The sequence below is a fragment of the Engraulis encrasicolus genome, unplaced genomic scaffold, assembly GCF_034702125.1.
Source record: "Engraulis encrasicolus isolate BLACKSEA-1 unplaced genomic scaffold, IST_EnEncr_1.0 scaffold_32_np1212, whole genome shotgun sequence".
In the NCBI taxonomy this organism is placed as follows: Eukaryota; Metazoa; Chordata; class Actinopteri; order Clupeiformes; family Engraulidae; genus Engraulis; species Engraulis encrasicolus.
The window spans coordinates 1551174-1557173 of record NW_026945621.1 but is presented as its reverse complement, the minus strand read 5'-3'; positions in this window follow the sequence as shown (position 1 = coordinate 1557173).

Here is a 6000-nt window from a genome sequence, read left to right as displayed (position 1 = left end):
TGTGGGTCATTACACACACACACACACACACACACACACACACACACACACACACACACACACACACACACACACACACACACACACACACACACACACACACACACACACACACACACACACACACACACACACACACAGCATGGTGTATCAGTCCTGGTGTCTGCTCCTCTCCAGCTCCAGCTCCATTTACTGTGACAACAATAAACAGACTGAACTCCCTCTAGTGGCCAGCTCCAGGATTCAACACACACACACACACACACACACACACACACACACACACACACACACACACACACACACACACACACACACACACACACACACACACACACACACACACACACACACACACACACACACACACACACACACACATACACACACACACATACACACACATACACACACACACAGCATGGTGTATGAGTCCTGGTGTCTGCCCCTCTCCAGCTCCATTTACTGTGACAATAATAAACAGACTAAACTCCCTCTAGTGGCCAGCTCCAGAATAGGAGAGTGTGTGGATCACAGGGCAGGATTTCTGTTCTCTCCTCACTCCTAGCTCTCTCTACCATAGGCATCATTAATATAGGAACAGATTAATTTCATACCGAGCCCTAAAAATTACATTTGAGCGTAAAAAAACATCTATGACATATGAAATATGACATATGGAATATGACATATGAAATATGAGACATGAAAAAAAAACCTTTGTGTGCGCACCTGAAGCTGTAGTTTCTGGAGCGCATGAGAAGGTTTCTGGTGGCCACGAGAAAACCTTGTTCTTTTTTGCCCCTCACATGTCATTTTAACTGCTCCGTAAATATACACATGCATAGTGAAAGTTGAATTTATTCATACATCAATGATGTTATTTTTGGTATGGGGGTGGTGGTGCTTTTTCACTTCTGTAATAGGTAGCAAGGGTTAATGGACCTAATTATGCATAATAATGTGATTACGCTTAACATGTGATTACTTTAAACTAATGTTCAAATGTAATGTTCAACTTTAGCAGTGTGTTGTTATTATTATCGCTGTTGTTGTTGTTGTTGTTGTTGTTGTTGTTGTTGTTGTTGTTGTTGTTGTTGTTGTTATTCAACCCCCTTTCAAAGTGTAATTTAGCTTCTAACATGCTGTTGTTCCCCTTTGATTGTGAAGAGTGAATTTAAAGGATGTGGTGGGGGGGGGGGCATTTTGAATTTAAAGGATGGTGCCATTTTGCTTTTGTAACTGGTGTCAAATATGAATGAACATCATGAAATCATAATGAGTTATATGAAGAGTATAGTTGAAGCCAGAGAGACTTTTTTAATTGTGAAGAATGAATTTAAAATCAGTCTGTTGGTCATCGTGATTACAGTACACAGTGTTTCAAAACACACACAGTAAACATTTACATGTATTGGATACATCTACTGTATGTACATGTATTTGAAAATAAAGTCTGCACACCAAGCTCCAATTTCTCTTAATTCTCTGTTTTATTCTTTACTGAAAATGAAGATTGATGTAACATACCAATCATAATGAACATTTATGGAACACTATTTGTTTTTTATCAAATATATTTTTAGGCCTTTCAATTTTATTTAGGATAGGATAGGGCAGAGTGAGAGAGAGGATGTGAGTGGGGAGAGAGAGAGGAAGGATCAGCAAAGAAGAAAGTCAGCGTAGTAGTAGTGTAGTGCCCCACTGTTAAAGCCACGGTAGGCCACTTTAGGGCATTTATGACTTGTCTTTGGTGTAGGGGTCTTGGTGTTTTACTTGATGTGCCCCGCTGTTAAAGCCACGGTAGGCCTGTAGGGAATTTATGATTTGTCTTGGAGTGGTGTTTTACTTGATGGTCCTCGTTTTGCTTTGTGTCAAATGGTAGTTGCTCCTGCCTGAGTGACTGTTTGGGGAGGCCAATTGGGTACCACAATAGTCAACTCTACAGGAAATAAAAGCATGGGTTAATTTCTCCATTAAACTTTTTAGATACAAAATCTTTAATCTTAGCTTTGTCCATGAGGTGAGAAAAAGCCGTTTTATTTAGTTGTGTTTTTGATGTGAGCATTGAAGTAGAGATTACTGTCCATAATCAAACCAAAGTTTTGACACAAGACTTAATTTAAAAATGTATCTGTGAGTGAGTAAGGGAGGACGGGAGTCCGCATATTAGAATGCATCCATTGAGTGGTGTTTTACTTGATGTTCCCCATCAAGCCAAGGGGCCCCAGGTCATCTTAATCCGGCCCTGGGGGGGCCACAGCAACCTGTAGCCAAGGGGCCCCAGGCCATCTTAATCCGGCCCTGGGGGGCCCACAGCAACCTGTAGCCAAGGGGCCCCAGGCCATTTTAATCCAGCCCTGGGGGGGCCCACAGCAACCTGTAGCCAAGGGGCCCCAGGCCATCTTAATCCGGCCCTGGGGGGCCCACAGCAACCTGTAGCCTAGGGGCCCCAGGCCATCTTAATCCATCCCGTTGGGGCCCCACAGCAACCTGTAGCCTAGGGGCCCCAGGCCATCTTAATCAGGAGGCCCACAGCAACCTGTAGCCTAGGGGCCCCAGGCCATCTTAATCCGGGTCTGGGGGGCCCTGCTGCAGCCTGTAGTCTAGGGGCCCCAGGCCATCTTAATCCGGCCCTCTATTATACTAGACACTATAATCTATTATAGTATTCTCATGCCTTATAGTATTCTCATGCCTTATAGTATTCTCATGTGTTATAGTATTCTCATGCCTTATAGTATTCTCATGTGTTATAGTATTCTCATGTGTTATAGTATTCTCATGTGTTATAATATTCTCATGTGTTATAGTATTCTCATGTGTTATAATATTCTCATATAGTATTCTCATGTGTTATAGTATTCTCATGTGTTATAATATTCTCATATAGTATTCTCATGTGTTATAATATTCTCATGTGTTATAGTATTCTCATATAGTATTCTCATGTGTTATAGTATTCTCATGTGTTATAGTATTCTCATATAGTATTCTCATATAGTATTCTCATGTGTTATAGTATTCTCATATAGTATTCTCATATAGTATTCTCATGTGTTATAGTATTCTCATGTGTTATAATATTCTCATGTGTTATAATATTCTCATGTGTTATAATATTCTCATATAGTATTCTCATGTGTTATAGTATTCTCATGTGTTATAGTATTCTCATGTGTTATAATATTCTCATGTGTTATAGTATTCTCATGTGTTATAATATTCTCATGTGTTATAATATTCTCATATAGTATTCTCATGTGTTATAATATTCTCATGTGTTATAGTATTCTCATGTGTTATAGTATTCTCATGTGTTATAATATTCTCATGTGTTATAGTATTCTCATGTGTTATAGTATTCTCATGTGGTAACACAGCTTATCCGAGAGGCCAGAGAAAACAGGGGTAACCTGTCAGTACTTTGGCTTGACCTGGCAAATGCATTTGGCTCCATCCCCCATAAGCTTGTCCAGCTCACTTTGGTGAAACACCATGTCCCCAGCAAGTGCAGAGACCTCATCGCTGACTACTACAACAACTTCAGTATGAGGGTCTCTGCAGGAGCAACTCCATCAAGCTGGCACAAGGTAGACATAGGCATCATCACAGGGTGTACCATCTCTGTGACGCTGTTCTCCTTGGCCATGAATATGCTCACCAAGTCTGCGGAGCCAGAGTGCAGAGGACCACGTATGAACTCTGGACAACGTCAGCCACCCATCAGGGCATTCATGGATGACCTTACAGTCACCACAGAATCAGTCCCAGGATGCCGGTGGATACTGAAGGGCCTGGAGAAGATGATGGAGTGGGCCCGAATGCGTTTCAAGCCAGCCAAATCCAGATCCATGGTGCTGAGAAAAGGAAAGGTAGAGGACAAGTTCCGGTTTAACATCACAGGCACCGCAATCCCAACGATCACAGAGAAGCCAGTCAAGAGCTTGGGAAAGGTGTTTGACAGCTCTCTGAAGGATGCAACATCTATCCAGACCACCTGTGCTGAGTTGGAGGGCTGGCTGAAAGCCGTGGACAAATCTGGGCTACCTGGAAAGTTCAAAGCCTGGGTCTACCAGCATGGCATCCTCCCCAGAATCTTGTGGCCTCTCCTTGTCTATGCCGTCCCAGTTTCCACAGTAGAGACCTTGGAAAGGAAAGTCAGCAACCACCTGCGGAGATGGCTGGGGTTACCTAAAAGTCTGAGCAGCATCGCACTCTACGGGCGCAATAACAAGCTGCAGCTGCCCTTTAAATCCTTGGAGGAGGAGTTCAAGGTAGCAAGGGTTAGAGAGGTGGTGCTGTACAGGGACTCCAGTGATCCAAAGGTGGCCAATGCTGGAATCCAAGTGAGGACGGGCAGGAAGTGGAAGGCAGAAGAGGCCGTACAGACGGCTGAAGCTAGGCTGCGCCACAAGGCTTTGGTGGGAGTGGTGACACGAGGCAGAGCGGGTCTGGGATCCTTTCCAACCCCGAAAATGAACACCAGGGGGAAAGAGAGGCGGCACCAGATTCAAGAGGAGGTGAGGGCTGATGTGGAGGAGATGCGATCCTGTAGGGCCGTGGGCATGAGACAGCAGGGGGCCTGGACAAGATGGGAGAATGCGCTGGAGCGGAAAGTAACCTGGAATGAGATCTGGAGAGCTGAGCCCCACCGCATTCAATTTCTTATCCAGGCAGTGTACGATGTGCTGCCCAGTCCGTCAAATCTGCAAGCATGGGGTCTAGCAGAGTCACCAGCCTGCCCACTATGTTCCAAGAGAGGCACCTTGGAACATGTCCTTAGTTGCTGTACAACAGCACTAGGTGAAGGGCGTTACCGCTGGAGGCATGATCAAGTCCTGAAGACTATAGCCGAAGCTATCAGCACAGGACTGGTATGGGCAAAACAGCAGCGTACCCCCAAGAACAACATCACCTTTGTCAAGGCTGGAGAGCAGGTTACCCCAGCAAACAAGGCACCAACAGGCATACTGACCTCAGCAAAAGACTGGCAGCTTCTGGTGGACCTTGAGAAACAGCTGAGGTTCCCCAGCAACATTGCAGTCACCACCCTCCGCCCTGACATCGTCCTTGTGTCAGAGTCCACCAAGCAGGTTGTGTTGCTGGAACTTACAGTCCCGTGGGAAGACCGCCTGGAAGAAGCTTTTGAGAGGAAGCTCTCCAAGTACGCAGGGCTGGTCAGTGAGTGCCAGCAGTCAGGTTGGAGGGCGAAGTGCCTACCAGTCGAGGTAGGATGCAGAGGCTTTGCTGCCCGGTCCTTGGCCAGTGCATTAGGGCATTTAGGCATCGTCGGACTGCATAAGAGGAGAGCCATCCGCAATACCACCGAAGCGGCAGAGAGAGCCTCAAGATGGCTGTGGCTCAAGAGAGGAGAACCATGGAGTCGTGGTAGCTAGCGCGCCATCTGAACACAAGCTGGGGCCTGATCACCCCCAGTTGGGTCGCCTGGTTGACGGGGGGTATGATGTTGAAAGACCCGAAACCCCCCAATGATACCAGGAACATCACTGACGATGTGTCCAGATTGCATCAGTAGATGTATTCCCACAGTATGTGTTATAATATTCTCATATAGTATTCTCATGTGTTATAATATTCTCATATAGTATTCTCATGTGTTATAATATTCTCATGTGTTATAGTATTCTCATGTGTTATAATATTCTCATGTGTTATAGTATTCTCATGTGTTATAATATTCTCATGTGTTATAGTATTCTCATATAGTATTCAAATATAGTATTCTCATGTGTTATAGTATTCTCATGTGTTATAATATTCTCATATAGTATTCTCATGTGTTATAGTATTCTCATGTGTTATAATATTCTCATATAGTATTCTCATGTGTTATAATATTCTCATATAGTATTCTCATGTGTTATAATATTCTCATGTGTTATAATATTCTCATATAGTATTCTCATGTGTTATAGTATTCTCATGTGTTATAATATTCTCATGTGTTATAGTATTCTCATGTGTTATAATATTCTC